We start from the raw sequence: 24,192 nt of genomic DNA on the forward strand, positions 1-24,192 counted from the left end.
CAAACAACACTAACCCTGTAAGAACAAACAACACTAACCCCCTAACAACAAACAACACTAACACCCTAACAACCAAAACTACTAAACCCCAACAAGAAACAACCCTAAACCCCTAACAACAAACACTAACCCCCTAACAACAAACAACACTAACACCCTAAACACAAACAACACTAACCCGTAAGAACAAACAACACTAACCCCCTAACCACAAACAACACTAACACCCTAACAACAAAAACTACTATACCCCAAAAAGAAACAACCCTAAACCCCTAACAACAAACACTAACCCCCTAACAACAAAAAACACTAAACCCCTAACAAGAAACTAACCCAACCCCGTAACAACAAACAACCCTAACCCCCTAACAACAAACAACCCTAAACCCCTAACAACAAACAACCCTAAGCTTCTAACAACAAACAACCCTAACCGCCTAACAAACAACAACACTAACCCCCTAACCACAAACAACACTAACACCCTAACAACAAAAACTACTAAACTCCAACAAGAAACAACCCTAAACCCCTAATAACAAACACAACCCCCTGACAACAAACAACCCTAAACCCCTAACAACAAACAACACTAACACCCTAACAACAAAAACCACTAAACCCCAACAAGAAACAACACTAAACCCCTAACAACAAACACTAACTCCCTAACAACAAACAACACTAAACCCCTAACAAGAAACTAACCTAACCCTGTAACAACAAACAACCCTAACATCCTAACAACAAACATCCTTAACCCCCTAACAACAAACAACCCTAAACCCCTAACAACAAACAATCCTAACCCCCTAACAACCAACAACGCACACCCCCTAACCACAAACAACACTAACACCCTAACCACAAACAACACTAACCCCGTAAGAACAAACTACACTAACCCCCTAACAACAAACAACACTAACACCCTAACAACAAAAACTACTAAACCCCAACAAGAAACAACCCTAAACCCCTAACAACAAACACTAACCCCCTAACAACAAACAACACTAAACCCCTAACAAGAAACTAACCTAACCCCGGAACAACAAACAACCCTAACCTCCTAACAACAAACAACCTTAAACCCCTAACAACAAACAACCCTAAACCCCTAACAACAAACAACACTAACACCCTAACAACAAAAACCACCAAACCCCAACAAGAAACAACACTAAACCCCTAACAACAAACACTAACCCCCTAACAACAAACAACACTAAACCCCTAACAAGAAACTAACCTAACCCTGTAACAAGAAACAACCCTAACCTCCTAACAACAAACAACCTTAACCCCCTAACAACAAACAACCCTAAACCCCTAACAACAAACAATCCTAACCCCCTAACAACCAACAACGCTCACCCCATAACCACAAACAACACTAACACCCTAACCACAAACAACACTAACCCTGTAAGAACAAACAACACTAACCCCCTAACAACAAACAACACTAACACCCTAACAACCAAAACTACTAAACCCCAACAAGAAACAACCCTAAACCCCTAACAACAAACACTAACCCCCTAACAACAAACAACACTAAACCCCTAACAAGAAACTAACCTAACCCTGTAACAAGAAACAACCCTAACCTCCTAACAACAAACAACCTTAACCCCCTAACAACAAACAACCCTAAACCCCTAACAACAAACAATCCTAACCCCCTAACAACCAACAACGCTCACCCCATAACCACAAACAACACTAACACCCTAACCACAAACAACACTAACCCTGTAAGAACAAACAACACTAACCCCCTAACAACAAACAACACTAACACCCTAACAACCAAAACTACTAAACCCCAACAAGAAACAACCCTAAACCCCTAACAACAAACACTAACCCCCTAACAACAAACAACACTAAACCCCTAACAAGAAACTAACCTAAACCCGTAACAACAAACAACCCTAACCTCCTAACAACAAACAACCTTAAACCCCTAACTACAAACAACCCTAAACCCCTAACAACAAACAACACTAACACCCTAACAACAAAAACTACTAAACCCCAACAGGAAACAACACTAAACCCCTAACAACAAACACTAACCCCCTAACAACAAACAAAACTAAACCCCTAACAAGAAACTAACCTAACCCCGTAACAACAAACAACTCTAACCTCCTAACAAGAAACAACCCTAACCCCCTAACAAACAACAACACTAACCCCCTAACCACAAACAACACTAACACCCTAACAACAAAAACTACTAAACCCCAACAAGAAACAACCCTAAACCCCTAACAACAAACACTAACCCCTTAACAGCAAACAACACTAAACCCCTAACAAGAAACTAACCTAACCCCGTAACAACAAACAACCCTAACCTCCTAACAACAAACAACCTTAAACCCCTAACAACAAACAACCCTAAACCCCTAACAACAAACAACACTAACACCCTAACAACAAAAAACACTAAACCCCAACAGGAAACAACACTAAACCCCTAACAACAAACACTAACCCCCTAACAACAAACAACACTAAACCCCTAACAAGAAACTAACCTAACCCTGTAACAACAAACAGCCCTAACTTCCTAACAACAATCCACCTTAACCCCCTAAGAACAAACAACCCTAAACGACTAACAACAAACAATCCTAACCCCTTAACAACCAACAACTCTCACCCCCTAAGCACAAACAACACTAACACCCTAACCACAAACAACACTAACCCCGTAAGAACAAACAACACTAACCCCCTAACCAAAAACGACACTAACACCCTAACAACAAAAACTACTATAACCCAACAAGAAACAACCCTAAACCCCTAACAACAAACACTAACACCCTAACAACAAACAACACTAAACCCCTAACAAGAAACTAACCTAAACCCGTAACAACAAACAATTCTAACCACCTAACAACAAACAACCTTAAACCCCTAACAACAAACAACCCTAAACCCCTAACAACAAACAACACTAACACCCTAACAACAAAAACCACCAAACCCCAACAAGAAACAACACTAAACCCCTAACAACAAACACTAACCCCCTAACAACAAACAACACTAAACCCCTAACAAGAAACTAACCTAACCCTGTAACAACAAACAACCCTAACCTCCTAACAACAAACAACCTTAACCCCCTAACAACAAACAACCCTAAACCCCTAACAACAAACAATCCTAACCCCCTAACAACCAACAACGCTCACCCCATAACCACAAACAACACTAACACCCTAACCACAAACAACACTAACCCTGTAAGAACAAACAACACTAACCCCCTAACCACAAACAACACTAACACCCTAACAACAAAAACTACTATACCCCAACAAGAAACAACCCTAAACCCCTAACAACAAACACTAACCCCCTAACAACAAAAAACACTAAACCCCTAACAAGAAAGTAACCTAACCCCGTAACAACAAACAACCCTAAACCCCTAACAAAAAACAACCACAACCTTCTAACAACAAAAAACCCTAACCCCCTAACAAACAGCAACACTAACCCCCTAACCACAAACAACACTAACACCCTAACCACAAACAACACTAACACCCTAACAACAAAAACTACTAAACCAAAACAAGAAACAACCCTAAACCCCTAACAACAAACACTAACCCCCTAACAGCAAACAACACTAAACCCCTAACAAGAAACTAACCTAACCCCCTAACAACCAACAACGCACACCCCCTAACCACAAACAACACTAACACCCTAACCAGAAACAACACTAACCCCGTAAGAACAAACTACACTAAGCCCCTAACAACAAACAACACTAACACCCTAACAACAAAAACCACTGAACCCAACAAGAAACAACCCTAACCCCTAACAACAAACACTAACCCCCTAACAACAAACAACACTAAACCCCTAACAAGTAACTTACCTAACCCCGTAACAACAAACAACCCTAACCTCCTAACAACAAACAACCTTAAACCCCTAACAACAAACAACCCTAAACCCCTAACAACAAACAACACTAACACCCTAACAACAAAAACCACTAAACCGCAACAAGAAACAACACTAAACCCCTAACAACAAACACTAACCCCCTAACAACAAACAACACTAAACCCCTAACAATAAACTAACCTAACTCCGTAACAACAAACAACCCTAACCTCCTAACAACAAACAACACTAAACCCCTAACAACAAACAACCCTAACCTTCTAACAACAAACAACCCTAACCCCCTAACAAACAACACTAACCCCCTAACCACAAACAACACTAACACCCTAACAACAAAAACTACTAAACCCCAACAAGAAACAACCCTAAACCCCTAACAACAAACACTAACCCCCTAACAACAAACAACACTAAACCCCTAACAAGAAACTAACCTAAACCCGTAACAACAAACAATCCTAACCACCTAACAACAAACAACCTTAAACCCCTAACAACAAACAACCCTAAACCCCTAACAACAAGCAACACTAACAACCAAACAACAAAAACCACTAAACCCCAACAAGAAACAACACTAAACCCCTAACAACAAACACTAACCCCCTAACAACAAACAACACTAAACCTCTAACAATAAACTAACCTAACCCTGTAACAACAAACAACCCTAACCTCCTAACAACAAACAACCCTAACCCCCTAACAAACAACAACACTAAGCCCCTAACCACAAACAACACTAACACCCTAACAACTAAAACTGCTAAACCCCAACAAGATACAACCCTAAACCCCTAACAACAAACACTAACCCCCTAACAACAAAAAACACTAAACCCCTAACAAGAAACTAACCTAACCCCGTAACAACAAACAACCCTAACCTCCTAACAACAAACAACCTTAAACCCCTAAGAACAAACAACCCTAAACCCCTAACAACAAACAACACTAACACCCTAACAACAAAAAACACTAAACCCCAACAAGAAACAACACTAAACCCCTAACAACAAACACTAACCTCGTAACAACAAACAACACTAAACCCCTAATAAGAAACTAACCTAACCCTGTAACAACAAACAACCCTAACCTCCTAACAACAAACAACCTTAACCCCCTAACAACAAACAACCCTAAACCCCTAACAACAAACAATCCTAACCCCCTAACAACCAACAACGCTCACCCCCTAACCACAAACAACACTAACACCCTAACCACAAACAACACTAACCCCGTAAGAACAAACAACACTAACCCCCTAACCACAAACAACACTAACACCCTAACAACAAAAACTACTAAACCCCAACAAGAAACAACCCTAAACCCCTAACAACAAACACTCACTAACCCCCTAAGAACAAACAACACTAAACCCCTAACAAGAAACTAACCTAACCCCGTAACAACAAACAACCCTAACCTCCTAAGAAAAAACAACCCTAACCCCCTAACAAACAACAACACGAACCCCCTAACCACAAACAACACTAACACCCTAACAACAAAAATTACTAAACCCCAACAAGAAACAACCCTAAACCCCTAACAACAAACACTAACCCCCTAACAACAAAAAACACTAAACCCCTAACAAGAAACTAACCTAACCCCGTAACAACAAACAACCCTAACCTCGTAACAACAAACAACCTTAAACCCCTAACAACAAACAACCCTAAACACCTAACAACAAACAACACTAACACCCTAACAACAAAAACCACTAAACCCCAGCAACAAACAACACTAAACCCCTAACAACAAACACTAACCCCCTAACAACAAACACTAAACCCCTAACAAGAAACTAACCTAACCCTGTAACAACAAATATCCCTAACCTCCTAACAACAAACAACCTTAACCCCCTAACAACAAACAACCCTAAACCTCTAACAACAAACAATCCTAACCCCCTAACAACCAACAACGCTCACCCCCTAACCACAAGCAACACTAACACCCTAACCACAAACAACACTAACACCCTAACCACAAACAACACTAACACCCTAACAACAAAAACTACTAAACCCCAACAAGAAACAACCCTAAACCCCTAACAACAAACACTAACCCCCTAACAACAAACAACCCTAAACCCCTAACAACAAACAACACTAACACCCTAACAACAAAAACCACTAAACCCCAACAAGAAACAACACTAAACCCCTAACAACAAACACAAACCCCCTAACAACAAACAACACTAAACCCCTAACAAGAAACTAACCTAACCCTGTAAAAACAAACAACCCTAACCTCCTAACAACAAACAACCCTAACCCCCTAACAAACAACAACACTAATCCCCTAACCACAAACAACACTTACACCCTAACAACAAAAACTACTAAACCCCAACAAGAAACAACCCTAAACCCCTAACAACAAACACTAACCCCCTAACAACAAACAACACTAAACCCCTAACAAGAAACTAACCTAACCCCGTAACAACAAACAACCCTAACCTCCTAACAGCAAACAACCTTAAACCCCTAACAACAAACAACCCTAAACCCCTAACAACAAACAACACTAACACCCTAACAACAAAAACCACTAAACTCCAACAAGAAACAACACTAAACCCCTAACAACAAACACTAACCCCCTAACAACAAACAACACTAAACCCCTAACAAGAAACTAACCTAACCCTGTAACAACAAACAGCCCTAAACTCCTAACAACAAACCACCTTAACCCCCTAACAACAAACAACCCTAAACCCCTAACAACAAACAATCCCAACCCCCTAACAACCAACAACTCTCACCCCCTAACCACAAACAACACTAACACCCTAACAACAAACAACACTAACCCCGTAAGAACAAACAACACTAACCCCCTAACCACAAACAACACTAACACCCTAACAACAAAAACTACTAAACTCCAAAAAGAAACAACCCTAAACCCCTAACAACAAACACTAACCCCCTAACAACAAACAACACTAAACCCCTAACAAGAAACTAACCTATCCCTTTAACAACAAACAACCCTAACCCCCTAACAACAAACAACCTTAAACCCCTAACAACAAACAACCATAAACCCCTAGCAACAAAAAACACTAACACCCAAACAACAAAAAACACTAAACCCCAACAAGAAACAACACTAAACCCCTAACAACAAACACTAACCCCCTAACAACAAACAACACTAAACCCCTAACAAGAAACTAACCTAACCCTGTAACAACAAACAACCCTAACCTCCTAAAAACAAACAAACTTAACCCCCTAACAACAAACAACCCTAAACCCCTAACAACAAACTATCCTAACCCCCTAACAACCAACAACGCACACCTCCTATCCACAAACAACACTAACCCCCTAACAACAAACAACACTAACACCCTAAACACAAACAACACTAACCCCGTAAGAACAAACAACACTAACCCCCTAACCACAAACAACACTAACACCCTAACAACAAAAACTACTATACCCCAAAAAGAAACAACCCTAAACCCCTAACAACAAACACTAACCCCCTAACAACAAAAAACACTAAACCCCTAACAAGAAACTAACCCAACCCCGTAACAACAAACAACCCTAACCCCCTAACAACAAACAACCCTAAACCCCTAACAACAAACAACCCTAAGCTTCTAACAACAAACAACCCTAACCGCCTAACAAACAACAACACTAACCCCCAACCACAAACAACACTAACACCCTAACAACAAAAACTACTAAACTCCAACAAGAAACAACCCTAAACCCCTAATAACAAACACAACCCCCTGACAACAAACAACCCTAAACCCCTAACAACAAACAACACTAACACCCTAACAACAAAAACCACTAAACCCCAACAAGAAACAACACTAAACCCCTAACAACAAACACTAACTCCCTAACAACAAACAACACTAAACCCCTAACAAGAAACTAACCTAACCCTGTAACAACAAACAACCCTAACATCCTAACAACAAACATCCTTAACCCCCTAACAACAAACAACCCTAAACCCCTAACAACAAACAATCCTAACCCCCTAACAACCAACAACGCACACCCCCTAACCACAAACAACACTAACACCCTAACCACAAACAACACTAACCCCGTAAGAACAAACTACACTAACCCCCTAACAACAAACAACGCTAACACCCTAACAACAAAAACTACTAAACCCCAACAAGAAACAACCCTAAACCCCTAACAACAAACACTAACCCCCTAACAACAAACAACACTAAACCCCTAACAAAAAACTAACCTAACCCCGGAACAACAAACAACCCTAACCTCCTAACAACAAACAACCTTAACCCCCTAACTACAAACAACCCTAAACCCCTAACAACAAACAACACTAACACCCTAACAACAAAAACTACTAAACCCCAACAGGAAACAACACTAAACCCCTAACAACAAACACTAACCCCCTAACAACAAACAAAACTAAACCCCTAACAAGAAACTAACCTAACCCCGTAACAACAAACAACTCTAACCTCCTAACAACAAACAACCCTAACCCCCTAACAAACAACAACACTAACCCCCTAACCACAAACAACACTAACACCCTAACAACAAAAACTACTAAACCCCAACAAGAAACAACCCTAAACCCCTAACAACAAACACTAACCCCTTAACAGCAAACAACACTAAACCCCTAACAAGAAACTAACCTAACCCCGTAACAACAAACAACCCTAACCTCCTAACAACAAACAACCTTAAACCCCTAACAACAAACAACCCTAAACCCCTAACAACAAACAACACTAACACCCTAACAACAAAAAACACTAAACCCCAACAGGAAACAACACTAAACCCCTAACAACAAACACTAACCCCCTAACAACAAACAACACTAAACCCCTAACAAGAAACTAACCTAACCCTGTAACAACAAACAGCCCTAACTTCCTAACAACAATCCACCTTAACCCCCTAAAAACAAACAACCCTAAACGAATAACAACAAACAATCCTAACCCCTTAACAACCAACAACTCTCACCCCCTAAGCACAAACAACACTAACACCCTAACCACAAACAACACTAACCCCGTAAGAACAAACAACACTAACCCCCTAACCAAAAACGACACTAACACCCTAACAACAAAAACTACTATAACCCAACAAGAAACAACCCTAACCCCCTAACAAACAACAACACTAATCCCCTAACCACAAACAACACTTACACCCTAACAACAAAAACTACTAAACCCCAACAAGAAACAACCCTAAACCCCTAACAACAAACACTAACCCCCTAACAACAAACAACACTAAACCCCTAACAAGAAACTAACCTAACCCCGTAACAACAAACAACCCTAACCTCCTAACAGCAAACAACCTTAAACCCCTAACAACAAACAACCCTAAACCCCTAACAACAAACAACACTAACACCCTAACAACAAAAACCACTAAACTCCAACAAGAAACAACTCTAAACCCCTAACAACAAACACTAACCCCCTAACAACAAACAACACTAAACCCCTAACAAGAAACTAACCTAACCCTGTAACAACAAACAGCCCTAAACTCCTAACAACAAACCACCTTAACCCCCTAACAACAAACAACCCTAAACACTTACAACAAACAATCCCAACCCCCTAACAACCAACAACTCTCACCCCCTAACCACAAACAACACTAACACCCTAACAACAAACAACACTAACCCCGTAAGAACAAACAACACTAACCCCCTAACCACAAACAACACTAACACCCTAACAACAAAAACTACTAAACTCCAAAAAGAAACAACCCTAAACCCCTAACAACAAACACTAACCCCCTAACAACAAACAACACTAAACCCCTAACAAGAAACTAACCTATCCCTTTAACAACAAACAACCCTAACCCCCTAACAACAAACAACCTTAAACCCCTAACAACAAACAACCATAAACCCCTAGCAACAAAAAACACTAACACCCAAACAACAAAAAACACTAAACCCCAACAAGAAACAACACTAAACCCCTAACAACAAACACTAACCCCCTAACAACAAACAACACTAAACCCCTAACAAGAAACTAACCTAACCCTGTAACAACAAACAACCCTAACCTCCTAAAAACAAACAAACTTAACCCCCTAACAACAAACAACCCTAAACCCCTAACAACAAACTATCCTAACCCCCTAACAACCAACAACGCACACCCCCTATCCACAAACAACACTAACCCCCTAACAACAAACAACACTAACACCCTAAACACAAACAACACTAACCCCGTAAGAACAAACAACACTAACCCCCTAACCACAAACAACACTAACACCCTAACAACAAAAACTACTATACCCCAAAAAGAAACAACCCTAAACCCCTAACAACAAACACTAACCCCCTAACAACAAAAAACACTAAACCCCTAACAAGAAACTAACCCAACCCCGTAACAACAAACAACCCTAACCCCCTAACAACAAACAACCCTAAACCCCTAACAACAAACAACCCTAAGCTTCTAACAACAAACAACCCTAACCGCCTAACAAACAACAACACTAACCCCCAACCACAAACAACACTAACACCCTAACAACAAAAACTACTAAACTCCAACAAGAAACAACCCTAAACCCCTAATAACAAACACAACCCCCTGACAACAAACAACCCTAAACCCCTAACAACAAACAACACTAACACCCTAACAACAAAAACCACTAAACCCCAACAAGAAACAACACTAAACCCCTAACAACAAACACTAACTCCCTAACAACAAACAACACTAAACCCCTAACAAGAAACTAACCTAACCCTGTAACAACAAACAACCCTAACATCCTAACAACAAACATCCTTAACCCCCTAACAACAAACAACCCTAAACCCCTAACAACAAACAATCCTAACCCCCTAACAACCAACAACGCACACCCCCTAACCACAAACAACACTAACACCCTAACCACAAACAACACTAACCCCGTAAGAACAAACTACACTAACCCCCTAACAACAAACAACGCTAACACCCTAACAACAAAAACTACTAAACCCCAACAAGAAACAACCCTAAACCCCTAACAACAAACACTAACCCCCTAACAACAAACAACACTAAACCCCTAACAAAAAACTAACCTAACCCCGGAACAACAAACAACCCTAACCTCCTAACAACAAACAACCTTAACCCCCTAACTACAAACAACCCTAAACCCCTAACAACAAACAACACTAACACCCTAACAACAAAAAACACTAAACCCCAACAGGAAACAACACTAAACCCCTAACAACAAACACTAACCCCCTAACAACAAACAACACTAAACCCCTAACAAGAAACTAACCTAACCCTGTAACAACAAACAGCCCTAACTTCCTAACAACAATCCACCTTAACCCCCTAAAAACAAACAACCCTAAACGAATAACAACAAACAATCCTAACCCCTTAACAACCAACAACTCTCACCCCCTAAGCACAAACAACACTAACACCCTAACCACAAACAACACTAACCCCGTAAGAACAAACAACACTAACCCCCTAACCAAAAACGACACTAACACCCTAACAACAAAAACTACTATAACCCAACAAGAAACAACCCTAACCCCCTAACAAACAACAACACTAATCCCCTAACCACAAACAACACTTACACCCTAACAACAAAAACTACTAAACCCCAACAAGAAACAACCCTAAACCCCTAACAACAAACACTAACCCCCTAACAACAAACAACACTAAACCCCTAACAAGAAACTAACCTAACCCCGTAACAACAAACAACCCTAACCTCCTAACAGCAAACAACCTTAAACCCCTAACAACAAACAACCCTAAACCCCTAACAACAAACAACACTAACACCCTAACAACAAAAACCACTAAACTCCAACAAGAAACAACACTAAACCCCTAACAACAAACACTAACCCCCTAACAACAAACAACACTAAACCCCTAACAAGAAACTAACCTAACCCTGTAACAACAAACAGCCCTAAACTCCTAACAACAAACCACCTTAACCCCCTAACAACAAACAACCCTAAACCCCTAACAACAAACAATCCCAACCCCCTAACAACCAACAACTCTCACCCCCTAACCACAAACAACACTAACACCCTAACAACAAACAACACTAACCCCGTAAGAACAAACAACACTAACCCCCTAACCACAAACAACACTAACACCCTAACAACAAAAACTACTAAACTCCAAAAAGAAACAACCCTAAACCCCTAACAACAAACACTAACCCCCTAACAACAAACAACACTAAACCCCTAACAAGAAACTAACCTATCCCTTTAACAACAAACAACCCTAACCCCCTAACAACAAACAACCTTAAACCCCTAACAACAAACAACCATAAACCCCTAGCAACAAAAAACACTAACACCCAAACAACAAAAAACACTAAACCCCAACAAGAAACAACACTAAACCCCTAACAACAAACACTAACCCCCTAACAACAAACAACACTAAACCCCTAACAAGAAACTAACCTAACCCTGTAACAACAAACAACCCTAACCTCCTAAAAACAAACAAACTTAACCCCCTAACAACAAACAACCCTAAACCCCTAACAACAAACTATCCTAACCCCCTAACAACCAACAACGCACACCCCCTATCCACAAACAACACTAACCCCCTAACAACAAACAACACTAACACCCTAAACACAAACAACACTAACCCCGTAAGAACAAACAACACTAACCCCCTAACCACAAACAACACTAACACCCTAACAACAAAAACTACTATACCCCAAAAAGAAACAACCCTAAACCCCTAACAACAAACACTAACCCCCTAACAACAAAAAACACTAAACCCCTAACAAGAAACTAACCCAACCCCGTAACAACAAACAACCCTAACCCCCTAACAACAAACAACCCTAAACCCCTAACAACAAACAACCCTAAGCTTCTAACAACAAACAACCCTAACCGCCTAACAAACAACAACACTAACCCCCAACCACAAACAACACTAACACCCTAACAACAAAAACTACTAAACTCCAACAAGAAACAACCCTAAACCCCTAATAACAAACACAACCCCCTGACAACAAACAACCCTAAACCCCTAACAACAAACAACACTAACACCCTAACAACAAAAACCACTAAACCCCAACAAGAAACAACACTAAACCCCTAACAACAAACACTAACTCCCTAACAACAAACAACACTAAACCCCTAACAAGAAACTAACCTAACCCTGTAACAACAAACAACCCTAACATCCTAACAACAAACATCCTTAACCCCCTAACAACAAACAACCCTAAACCCCTAACAACAAACAATCCTAACCCCCTAACAACCAACAACGCACACCCCCTAACCACAAACAACACTAACACCCTAACCACAAACAACACTAACCCCGTAAGAACAAACTACACTAACCCCCTAACAACAAACAACGCTAACACCCTAACAACAAAAACTACTAAACCCCAACAAGAAACAACCCTAAACCCCTAACAACAAACACTAACCCCCTAACAACAAACAACACTAAACCCCTAACAAAAAACTAACCTAACCCCGGAACAACAAACAACCCTAACCTCCTAACAACAAACAACCTTAACCCCCTAACTACAAACAACCCTAAACCCCTAACAACAAACAACACTAACACCCTAACAACAAAAACTACTAAACCCCAACAGGAAACAACACTAAACCCCTAACAACAAACACTAACCCCCTAACAACAAACAAAACTAAACCCCTAACAAGAAACTAACCTAACCCCGTAACAACAAACAACTCTAACCTCCTAACAACAAACAACCCTAACCCCCTAACAAACAACAACACTAACCCCCTAACCACAAACAACACTAACACCCTAACAACAAAAACTACTAAACCCCAACAAGAAACAACCCTAAACCCCTAACAACAAACACTAACCCCTTAACAGCAAACAACACTAAACCCCTAACAAGAAACTAACCTAACCCCGTAACAACAAACAACCCTAACCTCCTAACAACAAACAACCTTAAACCCCTAACAACAAACAACCCTAAACCCCTAACAACAAACAACACTAACACCCTAACAACAAAAACCACTAAACCCCAACAGGAAACAACCCTAAATCCCTAACAACAAACACTAACCCCCTAACAACAAACAACAGTAAACCCCTAACAAGAAACTAACCTAACCCCGTAACAACAAACAACACTAACATCCTAACAACAAACATCCTTAACCCCCTAACAACAAACAACCCTAAACCCCTAACAACAAACAATCCTAACCCCCTAACAACCAACAACGCACACCCCCTAACCACAAACAACACTAACACCCTAACCACAAACAACACTAACCCCGTAAGAACAAACTACACTAACCCGCTAACAACAAACAACACTAACACCCTAACAACAAAAAGTACTAAACCCCAACAAGAAACAACCCTAAACCCCTAACAACAAACACTAACCCCCTAACAACAAACAACACTAAACCCGTAACAAGAAACTAACCTAACCCCGTAACAACAAACAACCCTAACCTCCTAACAACAAACAACCTTAAACCCCTAACAACAAACAACACTAAACCCCTAACAACAAACAACACTAACACCCTAACAACAAAAACCACTAAACCCCAACAAGAAACAACACTAAATCCCTAACAACAAACACTAACCCCCTAACAACAAACAACACTAAACCCCTAACAGGAAACTAACCTAACCCTGTAACAACAAACAACCCTAACCTCCTAACAAAAAACAACCCTAAAACCCTAACAAACAACAACACTAACTCCCTAACCACAAACAACACTAACACCCTAGCAACAAAAACTACTAAACCCCAACAAGAAACCACCCTAAACCCCTAACAACAAACACTAACCCCCTAACAACAAACAACACTAAACCCCTAACAAGATACTAACCTAACCGTGTAACAACAAACAGCCCTAACCTCCTAACAACAAACCACCTTAACCCCCTAACAACAAACAACCCTAAACCCCTAACAACAAACAATCCTAACCCCCTAACAACCAACAACTCTCACCCCCTAACCACAAACAACACTAACACCCTAACCACAAACAACACTAACCCCGTAAGAACAAACAACACTAACCCCCTAACCACAAACAACACTAACACCCTAACAAAAAAACTACTAAACCCCAAAAAGAAACAACCCTAAACCCCTAACAACAAACACTAACCCCCTAACAACAAACAACACTAAACCCCTAACAAGAAACTAAACTAACCCCGTAACAACAAACAACCCTAACCTCCTAACAACAACCTTAAACCCCTAACAACAAACAACCCTAAACCCCTAGCAACAAACAACACTAACACCCTAACAACAAAAACCACTAAACCCCAACAAGAAATAACACTAAACCCCTAACAACAAACACTAACCCCCTAACAACAAACAACACTAAACCCCTAACAAGAAACTAACCTAACCCTGTAACAACAAACAGCCCTAACCTCCTAACAACAAACAACCTTAACCCCCTAACAAACAACAACACTAACCCCCTAACCACAAACAACACTAACACCCTAACAACAAAAACTACTAAACCCCAACAAGAAACAGCCCTAAACCCCTAACAACAAACACTAACCCCCTAACAACTAAAAACACTAAACCCCTAACAAGAAACTAACCTAACCCCGTAACAACAAACAACCCTAACCTCCTAACAACAAACAATCTTAAACCCCTAACAACAAACAACCCTAAACCCCTAACAACAAACAATCCCAACCCCCTAACAACCAACAACTCTCACCCCCTAACGACAAAAAACACTAACACCCTAACAACAAACAACACTAACCCCGTAAGAACAAACAACACTAACACCCTAACCACAAACAACACTAACACCCTAACAACAAAAACTACTAAACCCCAACAACAAACAACCCTAAACCCCTAACAACAAACACTAACCCCCTAACAACAAACAACACTAAACCCCTAACAAGAAACTAACCTAACCCCATAACAACAAACAACCCTAACCTCCTAACAGCAAACAACCTTAAACCCCTAACAACAAACAACCCTAAACCCATAACAACAAACAACACTAACACCCTAACAACAAAAACCACTAAACCTCAACAAGAAACAACACTAAACCCCTAACAACAAACACTAACCCCCTAACAACAAACAACACTAAACCCGTAACAAGAAACTAACCTAACCCTGTAACAACAAACAACCCTAACCTCCTAACAACAAACAACCTTAACCCCCTAACAACAAACAACCCTAAACCCCTAACAACAAACAATCCTAACCCCCTAACAACCAACAACGCCCATCCTCTAACCACAAACAACACTAACCCCCTAACAACAAACAACAATAACACCCTAACAACAAAAACTACTAAACCCCAACAAGAAACAAGCCTAAACTTCTAACAACAAACACTAACCCCCTAACAACAAACAACACTAAACCCCTAACAAGAAACTAACCTAACTCCGTAACAACAAACAACCCTAACCTCCTAACAACAAACAACCCTAAACCCCTAACAACAAAAAACCCTAACCTTCTAACAACAAACAACCCTAACCCCCTAAAAAACAACAACACTAACCCCCTAACCACAAACAACACTAACACCCTAACAACAAAAACTACTAAACCCCAACAAGAAACAACCCTAAACCCCTAACAACAAACACTAACCCCCTAACAACAAACAACACTAAACCCCTAACAAGAAACTAACCTAAACCCGTAACAACAAACAATCCTAACCACCTAACAACAAACAACCTTAAACCCCTAACAACAAACAACCCTAAACCCCTAACAACAAGCAACACTAACAACCTAACAACAAAAACCACTAAACCCAACAAGAAACAACACTAAACCCCTAACAACAAACACTAACCCCCTAACAACAAACAACACTAAACCCCTAACAAGAAACTAACCTAACCCTGTAACAACAAACAACCCTAACCTCCTAACAACAAACCACCTTAACCCCCTAACAACAAACAACCCTAAACCCCTAACAACAAACAATCCTAACCCCCTAACAACCAACAACGCTCACCCCCTAACCACAAACAACACTAACACCCTAACCACAAACAACACTAACCCCGTAAGAACAAACAACACTAACCCCCTAACCACAAACAACACTAACACCCTAACAACAAAAACTACTAAACCCCAACAAGAAACAACCCTAAACCCCTAACAACAAACACTCACTAACCCCCTAAGAAAAAACAACACTAAACCCCTAACAAGAAACTAAACTAACCCCGTAACAACAAACAACCCTAACCTCCTAACAAAAAACAACCCTAACCCCCTAACAAACAACAACACGAACCCCCTAACCACAAACAACACTAACACCCTAACAACAAAAATTACTAAACCCCAACAAGAAACAACCCTAAACCCCTAACAACAAACACTAACCTCCTAACAACAAAAAACACTAAACCCCTAACAAGAAACTAACCTAACCCCGTAACAACAAACAACCCTAACCTCGTAACAACAAACAACCTTAAACCCCTAACAACAAACAACCCTAAACACCTAACAACAAACAACACTAACACCCTAACAACAAAAACCACTAAACCCCAACAACAAACAACACTAAACCCCTAACAACAAACACTAACCCCCTAACAACAAACAACACTAAACCCCTAACAAGAAACTAACCTAACCCTGTAACAACAAATATCCCTAACCTCCTAACAACAAACAACCTTAACCCCCTAACAACAAACAACCCTAAACCTCTAACAACAAACAATCCTAACCCCCTAACAACCAACAACGCTCACCCCCTAACCACAAGCAACACTAACACCCTAACCACAAACAACACTAACACCCTAACCACAAACAACACTAACACCCTAACAACAAAAACTACTAAACCCCAACAAGAAAAAACCCTAAACCCCTAACAACAAACACTAACCCCCTAACAACAAACAACCCTAAACCCCTAACAACAAACAACACTAACACCCTAACAACAAAAACCACTAAACCCCAACAAGAAACAACACTAAACCCCTAACAACAAACACTAACACCCTAACAACAAACAACACTAAACCCCTAACAAGAAACTAACCTAACCCTGTAAAAACAAACAACCCTAACCTCCTAACAACAAACAACCCTAACCCCCTAACAAACAACAACACTAATCCCCTAACCACAAACAACACTTACACCCTAACAACAAAAACTACTAAACCCCAACAAGAAACAACCCTAAACCCCTAACAACAAACACTAACCCCCTAACAACAAACAACACTAAACCCCTAACAAGAAACTAACCTAACCCCGTAACAACAAACAACCCTCACCTCCTAACAGCAAACAACCTTAAACCCCTAACAACAAACAACCCTAAACCCCTAACAACAAACAACACTAACACCCTAACAACAAAAACCACTAAACTCCAACAAGAAACAACACTAAACCCCTAACAACAAACACTAACCCCCTAACAACAAACAACACTAAACCCCTAACAAGAAACTAACCTAACCCTGTAACAACAAACAGCCCTAACCTCCTAACAACAAACCACCTTAACCCCCTAACAACAAACAACCCTAAACCCCTAACAACAAACAATCCCAACCCCCTAACAACCAACAACTCTCACCCCCTAACCACAAACAACACTAACACCCTAACAACAAACAACACTAACCCCGTAAGAACAAACAACACTAACCCCCTAACCACAAACAACACTAACACCCTAACAACAAAAACTACTAAACTCCAAAAAGAAACAACCCTAAACCCCTAACAACAAACACTAACCCCCTAACAACAAACAACACTAAATCCCTAACAAGAAACTAACCTATCCCTTTCACAACAAACAACCCTAACCTCCTAACAACAAACAACCTTAAACCCCTAACAACAAACAACCCTAAACCCCTAGCAACAAAAAACACTAACACCCTAACAACAAAAAACACTAAACCCCAAGAAGAAACAACGCTAAACCCCTAACAACAAACACTAACCCCCTAACAACAAACAACACTAAACCCCTAACAAGAAACTAACCTAACCCTGTAACAACAAACAACCCTAACCTCCTAACAACAAACAACCTTAACCCCCTAACAACAAACAACCCTAAACCCCTAACAACAAACAATCCTAACCCCCTAACAACCAACAACGCACACCCCCTATCCACAAACAACACTAACCCCCTAACAACAAACAACACTAACACCCTAAACACAAACAACACTAACCCCGTAAGAACAAACAACACTAACCCCCTAACCACAAACAACACTAACACCCTAACAACAAAAACTACTATACCCCAAAAAGAAACAACCCTAAACCCCTAACAACAAACACTAACCCCCTAACAACAAAAAACACTAAACCCCTAACAAGAAACTAACCCAACCCCGTAACAACAAACAACCCTAACCCCCTAACAACAAACAACCCTAAACCCCTAACAACAAACACCCCTAAGCTTCTAACAACAAACAACCCTAACCGCCTAACAAACAACAACACTAACCCCCTAACCACAAACAACACTAACACCCTAACAACAAAAACTACTAAACTCCAACAAGAAACAACACTAAACCCCTAACAACAAACACTAACCCCCTAACAACAAACAACACTAAACCCCTAACAAGAAACTAACCTAACCCTGTAACAACAAACAACCCTAACATCCTAACAACAAACATCCTTAACCCCCTAACAACAAACAACCCTAAACCCCTAACAACAAACAATCCTAACCCCCTAACAACCAACAACGCACACCCCCTAACCACAAACAACACTAACACCCTAACCACAAACAACACTAACCCCGTAAGAACAAACTACACTAAAACCCTAACAACAAACAACGCTAACACCCTACCAACTAAAACTACTAAACCCCAACAAGAAACAACCCTAAACCCCTAACAACAAACACTAACCCCCTAACAACAAACAACACTAAACCCCTAACAAGAAACTAACCTAACCCCGTAACAACAAACAACCCTAACCTCCTAACAACAAACAACCTTAAACCCCTAACAACAAACAACCCTAAACCCCTAACAACAAACAACACTAACACCCTAACAACAAAAACCACCAAACCCCAACAAGAAACAACACTAAACCCCTAACAACAAACACTAACCCCCTAACAACAAACAACACTAAACCCCTAACAAGAAACTAACCTAACCCTGTAACAACAAACAACCCTAACCTCCTAACAACAAACAACCTTAACCCCCTAACAACAAACAACCCTAAACCCCTAACAACAAACAATTCTAACCCCCTAACAACCAACAACGCTCACCCCCTAACCACAAACAACACTAACACCCTAACCACAAAAACACTAACCCCGTAAGAACAAACAACACTAACCCCCTAACAACAAACAACCTTAAACCCCTAACAACAAACAACACTAAACCCCTAACAACAAACAACACTAACACCCTAACAACAAAAACCACTAAACCCCAACAAGAAACAACACTAAACCCCTAACAACAAACACTAACCCTCTAACAACAAACAACACTAAACCCCTAACAAGAAACTAACCTAAACCTGTAACAACAAACAACCCTAACCTCCTAACAACAAACAAACCTAACCCCCAACAAACAACAACACTAACCCCCTAACCACAAACAACACTAACACCCTAACAACAAAAACTACTAAACCCCAAAAACAAGCAAACCTAAACCCCTAACAACAAACACTAACCCCCAACAACAAACAACACTAAACCCCTAACAAGAAACTAACCTAACCCTGTAACAACAAACAACCCTAACCTCCTAACAACAAACAACCTTAACCCCGTAACAACAAACAACCCTAAACCCCTAACAACAAACAATCCTAACCCCCTAACAACCAACAACGCACACCCCCTAACCACAAACAACACTAACACCCTAACCACAAACAACACTAACCCCGTAAGAACAAACAACACTAATCCCCTAACAACAAAGAACACTAACACCCTAACAACAAAAACTACTAAACCCCAACAAGAAACAACCCTAAACCCCTAACAACAAACACTAACCCCCTAACAACAAACAACCCTAACCTCCTAACAGCAAACAACCTTAAACCCCTAACAACAAACAACCCTAAACCCCTAACAACAAACAACACTAACACCCTAACAACAAAAACCACTAAACTCCAACAAGAAACAACACTAAACCCCTAACAACAAACACTAACCCCCTAACAACAAACAACACTAAACCCCTAACAAGAAACTAACCTAACCCTGTAACAACAAACAGCCCTAACCTCCTAACAACAAACCACCTTAACCCCCTAACAACAAACAACCCTAAACCCCTAACAACAAACAATCCCAACCCCCTAACAACCAACAACTCTCACCCCCTAACCACAAACAACACTAACACCCTAACAACAAACAACACTAACCCCGTAAGAACAAACAACACTAACCCCCTAACCACAAACAACACTAACACCCTAACAACAAACAACACTAACACCCTAAACACAAACAACACTAACCCCGTAAGAACAAACAACACTAACCCCCTAACCACAAACAACACTAACACCCTAACAACAAAAACTACTATACCCCAAAAAGAAACAACCCTAAACCCCTAACAACAAACACTAACCCCCTAACAACAAACAACACTAAACCCCTAACAAGAAACTAACCTATCCCTTTAACAACAAACAACCCTAACCTCCTAACAACAATCAACCTTAAACCCCTAACAACAAACAACCCTAAACCCCTAGCAACAAAAAACACTAACACCCTAACAACAAAAAACACTAAACCCCAACAAGAAACAACACAAAACCCCTAACAACAAACACTAACCCCCTAACAACAAACAACACTAAACCCCTAACAAGAAACTAACCTAACCCTGTAACAACAAACAACCCTAACCTCCTAACAACAAACAACCTTAACCCCCTAACAACAAACAACCCTAAACCCCTAACAACAAACAATCCTAACCCCCTAACAACCAACAACGCACACCCCCTATCCACAAACAACACTAACCCCCTAACAACAAACAACACTAACACCCTAAACACAAACAACACTAACCCCGTAAGAACAAACAACACTAACCCCCTAACCACAAACAACACTAACACCCTAACAACAAAAACTACTATACCCCAAAAAGAAACAACCCTAAACCCCTAACAACAAACACTAACCCCCTAACAACATAAAACACTAAACCCCTAACAAGAAACTAACCCAACCCCGTAACAACAAACAACCCTAACCCCCTAACAACAAACAACCCTAAACCCCTAACAACAAAGAACCCTAAGCTTCTAACAACAAACAACCCTAACCGCCAAACAAACAACAACACTAACCCCCTAACCACAAACAACACTAACACCCTAACAACAAAAACTACTAAACTCCAACAAGAAACAGTCCTAAACCCCTAATAACAAACACAACCCCCTGACAACAAACAACCCTAAACCCCTAACAACAAACAACACTAACACGCTAACAACAAAAACCACTAAACCCCAACAAGAAACAACACTAAACCCGTAACAACAAACACTAACTCCCTAACAACAAACAACACTAAACCCCTAACAAGAAACCAACCTAACCCTGTAACAACAAACAACCCTAACATCCTAACAACAAACATCCTTAACCCCCTAACAACAAACAACCCTAAACCCCTAACAACAAACAATCCTAACCCCCTAACAACCAACAACGCACACCCCCTAACCACAAACAACACTAACACCCTAACAACAAACAACACTAACCCCGTAAGAACAAACTACACTAACCCCCTAACAACAAACAACGCTAACACCCTAACAACAAAAACTACTAAACCCCAACAAGAAACAACCCTAAACCCCTAACAACAAACACTAACCCCCTAACAACAAACAACACTAAACCCCTAACAAGAAACTAACCTAACCCCGTAACAACAAACAACCCTAACCTCCTAACAACAAACAACCTTAAACCCCTAACAACAAACAAACCTAAACCCCTAACAACAAACAGCACTAACACCCTAAGAACAAAAACCACCAAACCCCAACAAGAAACAACACTAAACCCCTAACAACAAACACTAACCCCCTAACAACAAACAACACTAAACCCCTAACAAGAAACTAACCTAACCCTGTAACAACAAACAACCCTAACCTCCTAACAACAAACAACCTTAACCCCCTAACAACAAACAACCCTAAACCCCTAACAACAAACAATCCTAACCCCCTAACAACCAACAATGCTCACCCCATAACCACAAACAACACTAACACCCTAACCACAAACAACACTAACCCTGTAAGAACAAACAACACTAACCCCCTAACAACAAACAACACTAACACCCTAACAACCAAAACTACTAAACCCCAACAAGAAACAACACTAAACCCCTAACAACAAACACTAACCCCCTAACAACAAACAACACTAAACCCCTAACAAGAAACTAACCTATCCCTTTAACAACAAACAACCCTAACCTCCTAACAACAAACAACCTTAAACCCCTAACAACAAACAACCCTAAACCCCTAGCAACAAAAAACACTAACACCCTAACAACAAAAAACACTAAACCCCAACAAGAAACAACACTAAACCCCTAACAACAAACACTAACCCCCTAACAACAAACAACACTAAACCCCTAACAAGAAACTAACCTAACCCTGTAACAACAAACAACCCTAACCTCCTAACAACAAACAACCTTAACCCCCTAACAACAAACAACCCTAAACCCCTAACAACAAACAATCCTAACCCCCTAACAACCAACAACGCACACCCCCTATCCACAAACAACACTAACCCCCTAACAACAAACAACACTAACACCCTAAACACAAACAACACTAACCCCGAAAGAACAAACAACACTAACCCCCTAACCACAAACAACACTAACAACCTAACAACAAAAACTACTATACCCCAAAAAGAAACAACCCTAAACCCCTAACAACAAACACTAACCCC

Source organism: Loxodonta africana, chromosome 7 (assembly GCF_030014295.1).
Source record: "Loxodonta africana isolate mLoxAfr1 chromosome 7, mLoxAfr1.hap2, whole genome shotgun sequence".
Classification (NCBI taxonomy): Eukaryota; Metazoa; Chordata; class Mammalia; order Proboscidea; family Elephantidae; genus Loxodonta; species Loxodonta africana.